This window comes from Salmo salar, chromosome 07, assembly GCF_965601325.2.
Source record: "Salmo salar chromosome 07, fSalSal1, whole genome shotgun sequence".
Classification (NCBI taxonomy): domain Eukaryota; kingdom Metazoa; phylum Chordata; class Actinopteri; order Salmoniformes; family Salmonidae; genus Salmo; species Salmo salar.
The window spans coordinates 51,719,186-51,734,105 of record NC_138297.1 but is presented as its reverse complement, the minus strand read 5'-3'; the positions used below and the strand labels follow the sequence as shown (position 1 = coordinate 51,734,105).

The following is a 14,920-nucleotide window of genomic DNA, read 5'->3' as shown; positions in this document are numbered from 1 at the left end:
GCAAAGGGTGTTTTATATATTGTAATGACATGCTTTGCTCTTGGATGTGCTCACTGGTAAGCTCTGTAAGTCACAGTGGAAAAACAAGGCTCTAGATGAATGTACTTCAGTCAAGATGAGGTGGTTATGACGTAATGGCATAAGTGAGGTGACCGCAATTCCGTTGTCTGATGTTCACATTCTAACAATGAAGTGCTACTTTAACTGGCAACAAGCCTTTTCAATGGTCTATCTTTGGTGCATGACCCATATATGTGCTTGATATATCACTCTGCATGTGGAATATAAGAGACCATTCATTTATATATTTATTGATATAGTGACCATTCATTATGTATTTATAGATATAGTGACCATTCATTATGTATTTATAGATATAGTGACCATTCATTATGTATTTATAGATATAGTGACCATTCATTATGTATTTATAGATATAGTGACCATTCATTGTATATTTATTGATATAGTGACCATTCCACTATTAAACTATTACTCTTCATTCTTCTAAACTGAAATTAGGAAACTTCATCCCTTTGATTATTTGATCACTATGACTTTTTTTTACAGGTGTACTTACCATATACTCTGTCTCTCTTTTTCTTCCTCTTGATGACCAAGTGCATAAATAACCCCATAGTATATGAGTAAGAACTTCACTTGATGCCGACAAAAATCATGCTGTGACTGTGATGCATACATTCAATTGTGGGCTTGAAGGAGAGCACAGGTTTGAGTGGCACCTGAGTGCATCTGTTGTGCGTCTGAAATAGGGCACTCCGATTGTCCTTAGAAAGGAATGATGGGGAGAGTCTGAGGTCGGGGTTCAGGGGAGGGGGCAGACTTGTTGAAGGAGAAAATAGACTCCATTCCATCTGTCTGAACATCTCTGCTAGACAGTGGGGTTTGGACACATGATCAGGGTAAAGCTTAAAAGAGCCCAAGCAGCCACGCCCGAAAGTTCACTTCACTTCTCCTCTTGACTGTTAGGACACAAGTTGGTCTCTGTGTGTGTATTGTGTGTGTCTCCGCTGGTCTTTCTTCCTTGACTTCTTGACTGTCTCAGAGGCAGGCTTAACATCATGTCTGACACAGAGGATATTGTGGAGGAATACGAGGATGATGAGGAGGAAGAAGTAGAGGAGGCACCTGAGGTGGAAGAGGAGGCTGAAGAAGAGCAGAAGGAGGATGAGGAAGATGAGGAGAGGGAACACGTTGAGGGGAGCGAGGGGGAGACCAAGCCACGGACCAAGTACATTACCAACATCGCTCCTCCCAAGCTACCCGACGGCGAGAAGTTAGACTTTGATGACCTCCACCGCAAGAGGCTGGAGAAGGACTTCAATGACCTGCAGAGCCTGATCGAGATGCACTTCTCCAGCCGCCAGAAAGAGGAGGAAGAGTTGGTGGCCCTCCGCAGCCGCATCGAGCGCCGCCGTGCCGACCGTGCTGAGCAGCAGCGTGTGCGGGCCGAGCAGAACATTGAGCGCCAGGCCCGTCTTGCTGAGGAGCGGACCCGCCGGGAAGAGGAGGCCAAACTCCGCGCCGAGGAGGATGCCAGGAAGAAGAACGTCTTCTCCAACAAGGCGTTCGGCGGCTACATACAGAAGGGGGACGTGAAGAAGGGCAGGAAGCTGACGGGGCGCGAGAAGAAGACCAAGGCTCTATTGGAACGCCGCAAGCCCCTCAACATCGACCACCTCAACCAGGAGAGGCTGGTGGAGAAGTCCCGCGAGCTCTGGCAGTGGCTGCGCCAGCTGCACGCTGAGCAGTTTGACCTGGCCGAGAAGCTGAAGAGGCAGAAGTACGACGTGAACGTGCTGCGGAACCGCGTCAGCGACCACCAGAGGGGCTCCAAGGTGGCCAAGGCGACCCGCGGGGCGAAGAAGTTACGTTAGTCACACAGCAACGACCCCAACATGATCAGATTAGCCTAGCTGTCTTTGGACCGTTTTAGGTACAACCAACTGCTTCTGCTTTATCATATTTCCTGAGGATTGGGTATAGGCCTGCTTGTTTGTTTGTTTGGGGGTTTCTACAGTATAACGTTAGCTTAGCAGGTCTATAACTGATCAGCCTACATAATGTATTTAGAGATTTTGCACAGGCTGTCATTTTCTTTGGTGACTGTAGTTGTCTGATGTAAACATTTTCATATGGTTCACGAGGTATATGATTACTGATATCGTATTCACAGATCAAGCTAATTGTTTGAATGCTGTTAATACAGTTTTGAGTGATCATTCTAATAAAATGTGTGAATGTTGGGTGCTGTTTAGGTTGTTATTATACCTAAGCAGTCTTTGTAGCTGGTCAGTTAAATTCCTCTCTTTCTACTGTGAGGGTTACTGAAACAGTCATATGCAAGCCATCTCGCCAAAGGATAATGTACTACATTGCAAAATGTTTTTTTTACACATTAACATACACCTCATGAATGTTTATTTGTTTGTCTTGGTCCGTTTCTGAGGGTTGAAACGTGGCTCAGATGGAACTGTAAAGAGCTAATTTAGTCTCTGCCATGCTCAGGGTGGGGAATGCAGTTGTATTGACTTGGCCAGAAGGAGTTAACTATGGGTTCAAATTCCGATAAGGGGAATCCCCATCCAAGTCAATGGGTGGCTGTTGGGTGGACTGGTGGCCATATTGAGTGTACCCATAATCCAGAATTCTATTTCTGTGGAGCCCACTATCTTAACTGCCCCTCTGAGTGATAGATGTCATTCTATTGATGGCTGTTTACAGTCAGGCATCTCGGGCCATCCACCTTCAATCAACAGGAGACATAATGGATGCATCTATGGTAGTCAATGGCAATGATGTACTGTATTTTTGTATTTAACCTTTTATTTAACTAGGCAAGTCAGTTAAGAACAAATTCTTATTTACAATGATGGCCTACCCCGTCCAAACCCGGACGACGCTGGGACAATTGTGTGCCACCCAATGGGACTCCCAATCACACCCGGATGTGATGCAGCCTGGAGATAATACATATCAATCCATTATATGAGGCGGTATAATTTACTCAACCAATTTTAGTGCTAAAGAGTATCAACAAACATTATGAGATGTACTTGCACTACTGAGAAGTTATTTAGCTGGAGTTGGGTGGTATGGGGGCTGTTTTGTACTTACTGGAGACAGTAGTCTGGACAATCACTAGAGGGCACTAAGTGACCAGGTTACAGTTGAACGTGTGACTGTACCTTTTCTTTACACCATCTATAGCATGCATAACTTGGCACTCATTGACAAAATGAGTACTGTGCATACCTCATCCATAAGAGGTTTCCTCCCCTCCCATTTTCCTCTACACTTGTGAACCCTTATCTCTGTGCTTCACAATTACCTGTTGTACTGGAAATTCTCCCCTCAACTTCTGAACTGTTCTGAAAAACAATCAAATTGTCACTTGGCAACAACAAATCAATGAACTGAAATGAAAGCTGTGTCATAATAGGGAATGCAATTGGGGACAATATATTTATGCCATCCAGTTTTGATTGTCGTTTAGGCTGGCCTCACTATTGCCGAGAGCTGCTTGTAACCATAAGAACAAATGAAAGCCTTCCAGGCGTTGCTATATGCCAACAGGTGTCCATGGAGACTGTTTAGTAGGCCAACTCCCTCCCCACTCGGCTGAAAGGGCTGGAAGTTGATATTGATGGAAGTGTAGAAACGTCTGGATTGACTACATCTCAGACAGGATCAGTTCTGAGGCAGTTGATCTACTTACTAGATTCAGTTTGAGTTAGTCACTGCGTCAGCAAGCAAGTCCATGTGGGGATGTGTGTGAGCATTGAATTCATGGAATGAAAATCCATTGTCGCTGAATTTTGTCATGTTTTATGATAATTTATAGGTGCTTTGTTTAGGTTAAAGGATTATGCATATAGTTATTGGGTTCAACTGACAAGCTGTAACTGCTAGTTATGTGTACACTATAGTCATTTATCTTCGCCCACTACGGATAATGTGAAAGGAAATGTACTGTCTTATACCCTAGCTCAACAATCTCACATCAACTGACAGAATGACACATGGTTCCCAATCAAAAGTTTGCATGCTTGTTCAAGAGCATCTTGAAAACAATATAGCTCTAACCAGAGCTAATCTGCATCAATTAGCATTTCAAACCCTAAAATGTTCCTGTTAGTGTGTTGGGAGGCACATGCACTGTTGAAACGTGACCCTGTTTGTGTGATTAGAGGCTAGATCTGTATGTGCGTGTGTGCGAGCATGCATCCCTGCGCGCGTGTGTGTGTGTGTGTGTGTGTGTGTGTGTGTGTGTGTGTGTGTGTGTGTGTGTGTGTGTGTGTGTGTGTGTGTGTGTGTGTGTGTGTGTGTGTGTGTGTGTGTGTGTGTGTGTGTGTGTGTGTGAGTGTGAGGAGTGACAGCAGCTGCAGGGTCACCTGCTCATTATGGCCCAGTGGAGGCCAAAGGACACTCTGGGCACACAGTGACTGACAGCTGTCACTCTCTCACATACACACACAACACCACACAACACACTCATATACAACACACACACTGCCCTTGTCATAAGGTGCACAGAGAATCGCACAGAGAATCACTTAGTTGATACTAGTTATGAACAGGAAATCTGTTTGTTAGACGTAGATGTGGATCCATGATTAGACTTAGAAAGAGAAGGTTGGTGGGTGGTTGGAAGGACAGCATGCTGTGCTGATGCCATATGCCACTGTACTGTAGGCCTCCACCTGTAGGTTCATTAGGGGCCTATGTGTTGCAGGTTTTGCATGCTGCCTTTAAATGATGACCATTTTCAGTAGTGGAAAGTGGCCTTTAATTGGTTGAATGGAGTCATGATTAGATAGCCTGTGAGTAATTACTGATAGAGAAATAACACTTCCAATCTGCTGGGGTTCGGGAGCGAGCGCTAAATATCTGATGAAGCCTTTTGTTTACAAAAGCGCAACTTTTAGTTGGTTAAACAACTTATAATAACATAGAACTTTGCAATCTGTGCCGATGTTTCTGTCAAGCTAAGTGTGAATAACAACCACTAAGCGCAGTAGAAGAGACTATTGTCTGTTTGTGTGAGGAAAGGTGTCTGAGAAAGTCAGGGCTACCCACCGCATTTCAGTCCCAAAGTATAATGTGCTGTGTCACTCACACAGCCGAGGTGTTATTGCATCTGTGACTCAACCGTTATTTCAAGGGGAATGTGGTACATACTGTCCCTGGTATACTAAAGGACACATCAGTGGGCCTATAGTAATTATAAGAGTAAGGAGCCTCTTCGATTTAGAATGGACAGAGATTGAAACGCAGGTAAAGGACAGAAACTTCAAACATCTTGTGATCACAGCAGGTGTCTGGGCTATGCCCTCTATCAATTGGCATTTATAAGTCTGTCTTTTCATCTCTATGGAGACCCAACAACCACTGAACAGTGGGCTGAATCCATTATGTAGCCACTCTTTACAGTGGATTTGGAGAGACATTTCCTCGAGTTGAACCCAAATCAAATAACCTGTATTTGAAGTAATCATTAGGTTGATTTGAATTCCTCTGTGTATGAAATCCTCAATACAGGCTTGATTTGAATTCCTCTGTGTATGGAATCCTCAATATAGGCTTGATTTGAATTCCTCTGTGTATGGAATCCTCAATATAGGCTTGATTTGAATTCCTCTGTGTATGGAATCCTCAATATAGGCTTGATTTGAATTCCTCTGTGTATGGAATCCTCAATATAGGCTTGATTTGAATTCCTCTGTGTATGGAATCCTCAATATAGGCTTGATTTGAATTCCTCTGTGTATGGAATCCTCAATACAGGCTTGATTTGAGCCCACTAGTTGCTATTAGGAGAACCACAGCGAGGCACTGAAGTAACAATCTCATCTGGCTAATTGTATTTGCTAGATTATTGTGACTAATCAGGAGACTTGTGAGGTAGATATATGGGGTTGGTTTGTTATCTGGATGTTAGGTTTATTGTACATTATACACACACAGACAGAGATACTGCAGTGACACAAACAGCGTCCGCCAGAGGGAAGATATCAGAGCTGCTTTTCTCCAGCCTGTGGATAAATTAGTCTGCCCGGGAGACAGTGTCATTAGGGCTTATCTCTACCCAGCTCCAAATTGAGGTGGGACCTGCTACCAGCCAGCGGTATGAAGAAGATTTATCCCCTCTGACAGGGACATTCATCTCCACTCCTCCCCAGTCTCTACTGAGTTTACAGGCCCTGATCCCTCTGGCCATTTAAAGAGCCTGTGTCACTCCTCCAGCATGCATACCATTAGGACCACTTCCCCAACTCATCATAGGCCTTTCAGAGGACATTCAAGTGGCGAGTTAGCTGGCTTTGTATTGCAGGTGGGGGAAATAATGTACTGCTATCATTCAATCAAGCAGACAGTGAGGCTTTATAATGTGCATGATGATAGGGGTGATCTCGTGTGTGTACCCAGTCTATGATGGGTATTCCCTGTGAACTTTATGCGACATCTCTAACTGCTTTAACACAGTACTTAGCGCCCTGTGAGTCTCAGTTTAAGTGCACAAATGAGGGGTACTTGAGTGGCAAAATAAACAGATGCGCAGTAGATTCTGTTCCAGAGATTCTGAGTAGAGCGTTTTTTTAGTTAAGCTCATTCATTAAGGCAGAGCCCTAAAACCTCAGAGGATGTAGTGCACTTTGTCTTGTTGCATTATTGTATTGTTGTTTCTACTTTCGTAGACATGTATTTGTTTGTAGCAGGAAAGGCTGATGGGAGGGGCTATAGGAGGACGGGCTCATTATAATGGCTGGAATGGAATCGATGGAACGGAGTCAAACGTGTGTGTGTGTGTGTGTGTGTGTGTGTCGCGTGCACGCGCGCCCTGGCATGTGTGGGTACGCTAAATATAAACCCATTCCGTTATACCTAAGAGCGGACCGTCAGCTGAGCCCACTGACATACTGTAAGACAAAGGGCCAATGGATGACTCATCGCTTTAGAGGAGTGGGAGTCTGGCAGCTCATTCATAGAAAACACAGCTCCTCTACAATACCGGCTGTCTGTATTCAGCTGTCTGCTAGGCTAGCGCAGGGGTTAGCCGAACAAGTCAGGGCTAACACAGCCCACTGACCTGGCTGCCTCGTCAATTAATGGATTGTTGGTGTTATGCGTCATGGTAAAGAGAAATAGTTTTCCTTTAGTGAATAATTGCTATCCATCTACTATTCATTGTTAGCTAAGCCCAGTAAGTAGTGTGTGGATACATTGGTATCTTTCGTGTCCTAGTAGTGCCAGCGTGAGTTCTTCTGCGTGCTTGTGGTGTTTTCGGGATGCTGAGACATTTTCCCGGCACAGCTGTTGCTACGGACATTTGTGGATAAGTGAGCTGCCGGGAGGTAAGCTGTAACTCTCTGTGAGTCGATGGGCTTGATGAACAGCTGCATTAAGAGTCACGCTCATGTCCTCCCACCGTGTCCTCTCACTGTCTCTCCCGGTGATTCACGCCGCCTCGCCATCTCTGCACAGCATGTAAATCAACCCAACAAGTGGAGGGCTCTGATCCCAGCTCCATCCTGTTATTATCACTTGCTGGGACTCAGAGCCGGTGACAGGAGTGTACCACCAAACTGCACCTGTTGTGCCGGTTATAACGCAGTGATGGCCGTGACGGCTCAGGTTTCCAATTTAAACGACAGAAAGAGAGAAGCCCTCCCACAACCTTTAATTACTATTCTCAGACACATTCTCAGACAGGCTTTAGTGAAGCAGTGACTGTGAGACAGGGGAACAGGATAGCTCAGGCACACGGGTACACAGAACACCAGCCAGGTGGCGTTGTGTCTTTCCCTTGGCTGATGAGGTCTCTAGAGAGAAGCCTGTGTGCGTCACGGCCAAACACTGTCTAGAGAGAACAAGAGTTGATTCATGTCTTTGGAGTTATGACAGTAGCACGTTATGACCTATACTGCAGCTAGCTTGATCAATTGTAGGAAGAGATTTGTTTTTTTTTCTATATAAAATGTTCTTAATTATTTCTGGTAATTAGTTTGGGTTCTCTGATGGAGGCCCTGTTAACCACAGGATACCATTTGATCCCAGACCATATCCCCATGTACACAACTCAGGAGAATATGATAATAACAACCGCGCATAATCAACTATAAAATGTTCTGCCAGTTTCCTTTGCTGTCTCCAAATGCCCATACGTGGCACCCTGCTGAAACTTGAGCAGCTCTCATTCTGAAGACGTGTAGTTCAGAATCCCCATCGCCGGAGTAAACATGAATTAACATGTCGTGGTTATTCATGGGACTGGATGCTCGTGTCAAAGCAAATCAGTGCGGTGGGAAGTGTAATGAAAGTTGATTTCAGTGTGCTGTTGTCCGCGGGGTAAAATGTCTATTTTGGGCCACTTATATCAATACGTTTTCGTCACAACCTTTCTTCTTTCCTCCCTGTGATTGCAGTAGCTGGTGGAAGAAAAGGGTTTCAACAGCCATGGTTGACACTGACAGCTCCATAGGCCCCCTCTGTTCAGTTTGTTTCTGGTTTTTCATCCACTGGATTTCAAATGGAAATTCAGAAATACAAAATGTACAATAAAATCTTTGTCAAAGCTTATTACAAATACAAGATTGAAGCAATTCCTGTCCAAAAACAAGATAATGTAATGAATACAGGTAAAATAAGAAGTTAATAACTTCGGTCCGCCTCCTTAACCCCTACCTTTCACCACCTTATCATCAGGCCTAGCAGTCTCTTTCCACGGATATGAGAATAGAGTTAATAGGAAATCAATACTGTGTGTTCTAGATGAGCTGCAATCAGGGGAAATCTCTTAGCAGATAACAGCAGTGTGTCTGTCTCTCCTACTGATGAGCCTGTATCAGCCAGTCTGAATATTATAAACTCAGCAAAAAAATAAATTTCCTTTTTTCAGGACCCTGTCTTTCAAAGATAATTCGTAAAAATCCAAATAACTTCACAGACCTTCATTGTAAAGGGTTTAAACACTGTTTCCCATTCTTGTTCAATGAACCATAAACATTTCATGAACATGCACCTGTGGAACGGTCGTTAAGACACTAACAGCTTACAGACGGTTGGCAATTAAGGTCACAGTTATGAAAACTTAAGAAACTAAAGAGGCCTTTCTACTGACTCTGAAAAACACCAAGAGAAAGATACCCAGGGTCCCTGCTCATCTGTGTGAACGTGCCTTAGGCATGCTGCAAGGAGGCATGAGGACTGCAGATGTGGCCACGACAATACATTGCAATGACCGTACTGTGAGACGCCTAAGACAGAGCTACAGGGAGACAGGACGGACAGCTGATCGTCCTCGCAGTGGCAGACCACGTGTAACACCTGCACAGAATCGGTACATCCAAACATCACACCTGCGGGACAGGTACAGGATGGCAACAACAACTGCCCGAGTTACACCAGGAACGCACAATCCCTCCATCAGTGCTTAGACTGTCCGCAATAGGCTGAGAGAGGCTGGACTGAGGGCTTGTTGTAAGGCCTGTTGTAAGGCAGGTCCTCACCAGACATCACCAGCAACAACGGTACAAACCCACTGTCGCTGGACCAGACAGGACTGGCAAAAGTGATCTTCACTGACGAGTCGCGGTTTTGTCTCACCAGGGGGGATGGTTGGATTCGCATTTATCGTTGAAGGAATGAGCGTTACACCAAGGCCTGTACTCTAGAGCGGGATCGATTTGGAGGTGGAGGGTCCGTCATGGTCTGGGGCGGTGTGTCACAGCATCATCGGACTGAGCTTGTTGTCATTGCAGGCAATCTCAATGTTGTGCGTTACAGGGAAGACATCCTCCTCCCTCATGTGGTACCCTTCCTGCAGACTCATCCTGACATGACCCTCCAGCATAACGATGCCACCAGCCATACTGCTCCTTCTGTGCATGATTTCCTGCAAGACAGGAATGTCAGTGTTTTGCCATGGCCAGCGAAGAGCCCGGATCTCAATCCCATTGAGCACATCTGGGACCTGTTGGATCGGAGGGTGATGGCTAGGGCCACATTTTGTTGTTTTTAAAATGGATTAATTATCTATGTTTGTTCTCACCCATCTACACATAATACCCCATAATTACAAAGTGAAAACATTTTTGGGGAAAATTAAATGCAGAAATAGCTCATTTACATAAGTATTCACACCCCTGAGTCAAAACTTTGTAGAATCACCTTTGGCAGCGATTACAGCTGTGTGTCTTCCTGGGTAAGTCTCTAAGAGGTTTCCACACCTGGATTGCACAACATTTGTCCATTATTCTTTTAAAAATTCTTCAAGATCTGTCAAATTGGTTGTTGATCATTGCTAGACAACCATTTTCAGGTCTTGCCATAGATTTTCGAGTAGATTTAAGTCAAAACTGTAACTCCACCACTTGGGAACATTCCCTGTCTTCTTGGTAATCAACTCCAGTGTAGATTTGGCCTTGTGTTTTAGGTTATTGTCCTGCTGAAAGGGGAATTCATCTCCCAGTGTCTGGTGGAAAGCAGACTGAACCAGGTTTTTCTCTAGGATTTTGCCTGTGGTCAATTCCATAAATGTTTTATACACTTTGTATTCAGGACAAAAAAGTAAATTGCAGTATTACTTTAGTGCCTTGTTGCATACAGGATGCATGTTTTGGAATATTTTTATTCTGTACAGGCTTCCTTCTTTTCACTCTGTTAATTAGGTTAGTATTGTGGAGTAACTACAATGTTGTTGATACATCTTCAGTTTTCTCCAATCACAGCCATTAAACTCTGTAACTGTTTCAAAGTTACCATTGGCCTCATGGTGAAATCCCTGAGTGGTTTCATTCCTCTCCGGCAACTGAGTTAGGTAGGACGCCTGTATCTTTGTAGTGACTGGGTATATTGATACATCATCCAAAGTGTATTGAATAACTTCACCATGCTCAAAAGGATATCCAATATCTGCTTTTCTTATGTTGATCTATCTACGAATAGGTGCCCTTCTTTGCGAGGCATTGGAAAACCTCCCTGGTCTTTGTGGTTGAAACTTTGTTTGAAATTCACTGCTCGACTGAGGGACCATACAACTTATTATGTGACTTGTTAAGTACATTTTTACTCCCAAACCTAATTAGGCTTGCCATAACAAAGGAGTTGAATAATTATTGACTCAATACATTTCAGCTTTTCATTTTTTATTAATTTGTAAAAATGTCTTAAAACACTTTGACATTATGGGTATTGTGTGTAGGCCAATGACCCCAAAAAAATCTAAATTTGATCAATTTTAAATTCAGGCTGTAACATTAAAATGTGTTGAAAAAGTTGAGGGGTGTGAATACTTTCTGAAGGCACTGTATATCTACCCTTGTGGATTAGATCATTCATATTGCACTGAAACCTGGGATAATAATAAAGTAGGGAAACAGTCAGGAAAAATACTAAGCCGCCTTCAAGGTACATGTCAAGATACAGAATTATATCACATTATTGCAATATTAATAATTAATGCAATAACAGCAATGAAACGAAATACCTGCTTCTGTTACTTTTGTGTTGTCATGACCACCGTGCAAAACACCATGTTATATAAGATGGTGTCACGCCTTGACCATGGAGAGCCCTTGGTTCTCTATGGTGTTGTAGGTCAGGGCGTGACTAGGGGGTGCTCTAGGTTATATATTTCTATCTTGGTGCTCTTGGTATGGTTCCCAATTAGAGGCAGCTGATGTTCGTTGTCTCTAATTGGGGATCATACTTAAGGGTTCCCTTTTCCCACCTGCTTTGTGGGATATTATTTTGTGTTTGTGCATGTGCACCACATAGTGACGTTTTGTTGTTCGTTTATTGTTTTGTTTTTCTGAAGTTTCACTTGATATTAAAGATGTGGAACTCTACGTACGCTGCACCTTGGTCCCGTTCTTACGACAACCGTGACAGATGGTCGTAACTCTGATCATTGAGCATTGCCAATCCCAAGTGCCATCTATAAAACGCCGGTTGGGTTTTAGTGGGATGGCTTTATATAACAGTCTGGAATCAACCTTCATCAACCTTTTTACCTGTAATGGTTCTTTCTTTCAAACATTTTATTTGACATTTTCCATACAGACCAAACCAACAATGACACAGCGCAATCATCATATACGTACACATAAAAAAAAAAAAAAGACGTAGACAGACACACAGTCCCCTCCCCTCCTCATCGTGGGGGACAAAAATAAAGTGATGCCCATGTCTTCCAATAATAAAACAAGTTAGAATATACACATTTATAATGATGTCACTGTAGAGTCCTTTTTTGACAATGGTTCTTCTAATTGAGAAAATAGGGCAGGCTGCCAGGTGTCTGTCACTGATCCAATGTCATTTATCAGTTCACCTTTCACCCTCTGTACCCGTTTCACTGGTCAATCAAACAGCCGTCCACCACAGAGTACATCCAGAATAATACTTTTTTTAACACAATATAGAGAGCTTTGTGTTGAAGTGTCATTACTAGCTTTTGCCTCTTATATACAGTAATATATAATAGTGCTGCCACCAAGGAAATGTATATCACTTTTATTTTTACTTTTATATTATTTTTTTATTTAACCTTTATTTAACTAGGCAAGTCAGTTAAGAACAAATTATTATTTACAATGACTGCCTACCAAAAGGCAAAAGGCCTCCTGCGGGGACGGGGGCTGGGATTAAAAAGAAATTCAATAAAGATATAGTACAAAACACACATCACGACAAGAGAGACAACACTACATAAAGAGAGACCTAAGACAACAATATAGCATGGCAGCAACACATGACAACACAGCATGGTAGCAACACAACATGGCAGCAGCACAAAACATGGTACAAACATTATTGGGCACAGACAATAGCACAAAGGGCAAGAAGGTAGAGACAACAATACATCACACAAAGCAGCCACAACTGTCAGTAAGAATGAGACAGGTAATCAGTAATAGGTCCTGGACTTTACTTAATCAGTGTGCATTGCATTTTAATCTCTGTTTTGGCATAACACAGATTTACTGTATTGAAAGCAGCAATGTTTATATATGGATGCATTTGGAATGATATTTTATGAGATAATTTATTGAAATCACCAGATCGGAAACAGACGGCTGCTTGTTGGATTGTTTCTCATCCTATTAGAGAGAACAGCATCAGGTGTCATAGCATGCCACGTCCCTATTGTATCTTTATCGTTTAGATAAATGCTCCAAATCCCCCAGCGTCTACCTCGTTAATATTAACAATCTGAGGGCACAATGAGTTTATTCTTGGCAATTTCCCCTAAATTGTAGCTGATGTAGCAGATGGTTTGTTGTCGTTAGGCCAGTCGTCTCTCCTCCAAGTCCTCTTCTAACAGCAGCTCTGCTGAGTGAATGCCAGGAACTGTCAGACGCACAGGAAATGACAAAGCTTTAATGACATGTTGCATCAATAGGCCAATGTGGAGCTGTTAGCCAACGCTGACTATAGATGCATCAAAATGCCAAAAGGGGGGTTTAGTAAAGGACATCACCGCAGAAAACACTGCTACTTGGTAGCTTTCATTAACAAGGAGACTAATGAAACCACCCCTCTTTAGCCTGTTTTTATCCATGTTGTGGATCAAAAGGAAGTTAAGCTATCTGGTACCCTTACTGAGAGATCAAAACATCTCTGTCCAGTGTACATATTATCCTCATCAGAAAGAGATGAGAAGCTTCACCTTCTCCTGTGTCTGGTCAGACTGACCAAGGGAGGCCGTAGTTTGTCGTGATTTACACATTGGCATAACCTACATTTTTTATGTTTGTTTATGCCATTCACATTACACTGAGGCATACAAAATATAAAGACCCATACAAAACTTTATTTTACTTTAGACTTCCCGCTAGTGCATTTTAGGCACTAGTGGGAAGTTAAATTACTGCAGCTTTTCTTCCTTTCAAGCGACTTATCTGTAATACATGGTTAATAGTTTACCTAGCTATTTACAGATGATCTAATTTTGCTCTTTTGTAGCTTTGTCAACTATGTGTGTGTTTTCATTACCTGTCCACTCCTCTTCCTGTAGGCTTTACACACGCTCCCCACCCCTTGGCTACAACCCTTCTAATTTAGTGTACCCTATGTGGAATTCCTGGTCTCTTGCAATGTTTGGAACTGCCGATCTGCGGTCAAAAACGCCGAGTTCATCTCAGCCTATGCTGCCCTTCAGTCTCTAGACTTTTTGCCCCTGGACGGAGACATGGATCACACAGCTGCTCTCTTTTCATTTGACTCCGTGTTCTCTCCTAGTCCGAGAGCAACTGGTCATCGCGGTGGTGGCACAGGGCTACTCAGTTGTCCTAGGTGGAGATTTCCTCTTCTCTCCCTCACCCATCTGTCCATCTCCTCATTTGAATTCCATGCTGTCACTATCACTTGTCCACTCAAGTGTAATTTTTCATGTCATCTATCGCCCACCAGGTGCCCTTGGAGAGTTCCTCAATGAGATTGACACCTTGATAAACTCATTTCCTGACGATGGCTCACCGCTCATCGCACTGGACCACTTCAATCTCCCAACATCTGCCTTCGATTCATTTCTTTCAACGTCTTACTTTCTCCTCCTTGCCTCTTTTGACCTCACCCTTCCCCAGACCTCTCCCACTCACAAGGCAGGCAATATGCTTGACCTCATCTTTACTAGAGGCTGTTCACCTACTAATCTCGTCGCAACCCCCCTCCAGTTCACTATTAATGATCACTACTTTTCTGTCTCTCTCTCCTCCAACCCCACCCACTCAGCCCCTGCCCAGATGGTCATGTGTCATCACAATCTTCGCTCTCTCTCTCCCACTACTCTCTCCTCTTCTATTCTATCATCTCTCCCTTCTGCTAAATCCTTCTCCCTCCTGTCTCCTCATTCTGCTTCCCTCGACCCTACTTTCCTTCCTTTACGCATCCTCTG

At 43.5% G+C, this 14,920-nt stretch overlaps 1 pseudogene; it reads left to right on the top strand.

The window, feature by feature from the left end:
* The first annotated feature begins 939 nt into the window (after positions 1-939).
* On the top strand, positions 940-2,267 carry LOC106609410 (troponin T, cardiac muscle isoforms pseudogene; annotated as a pseudogene).
* The last annotated feature ends 12,653 nt before the right edge of the window (positions 2,268-14,920 follow it).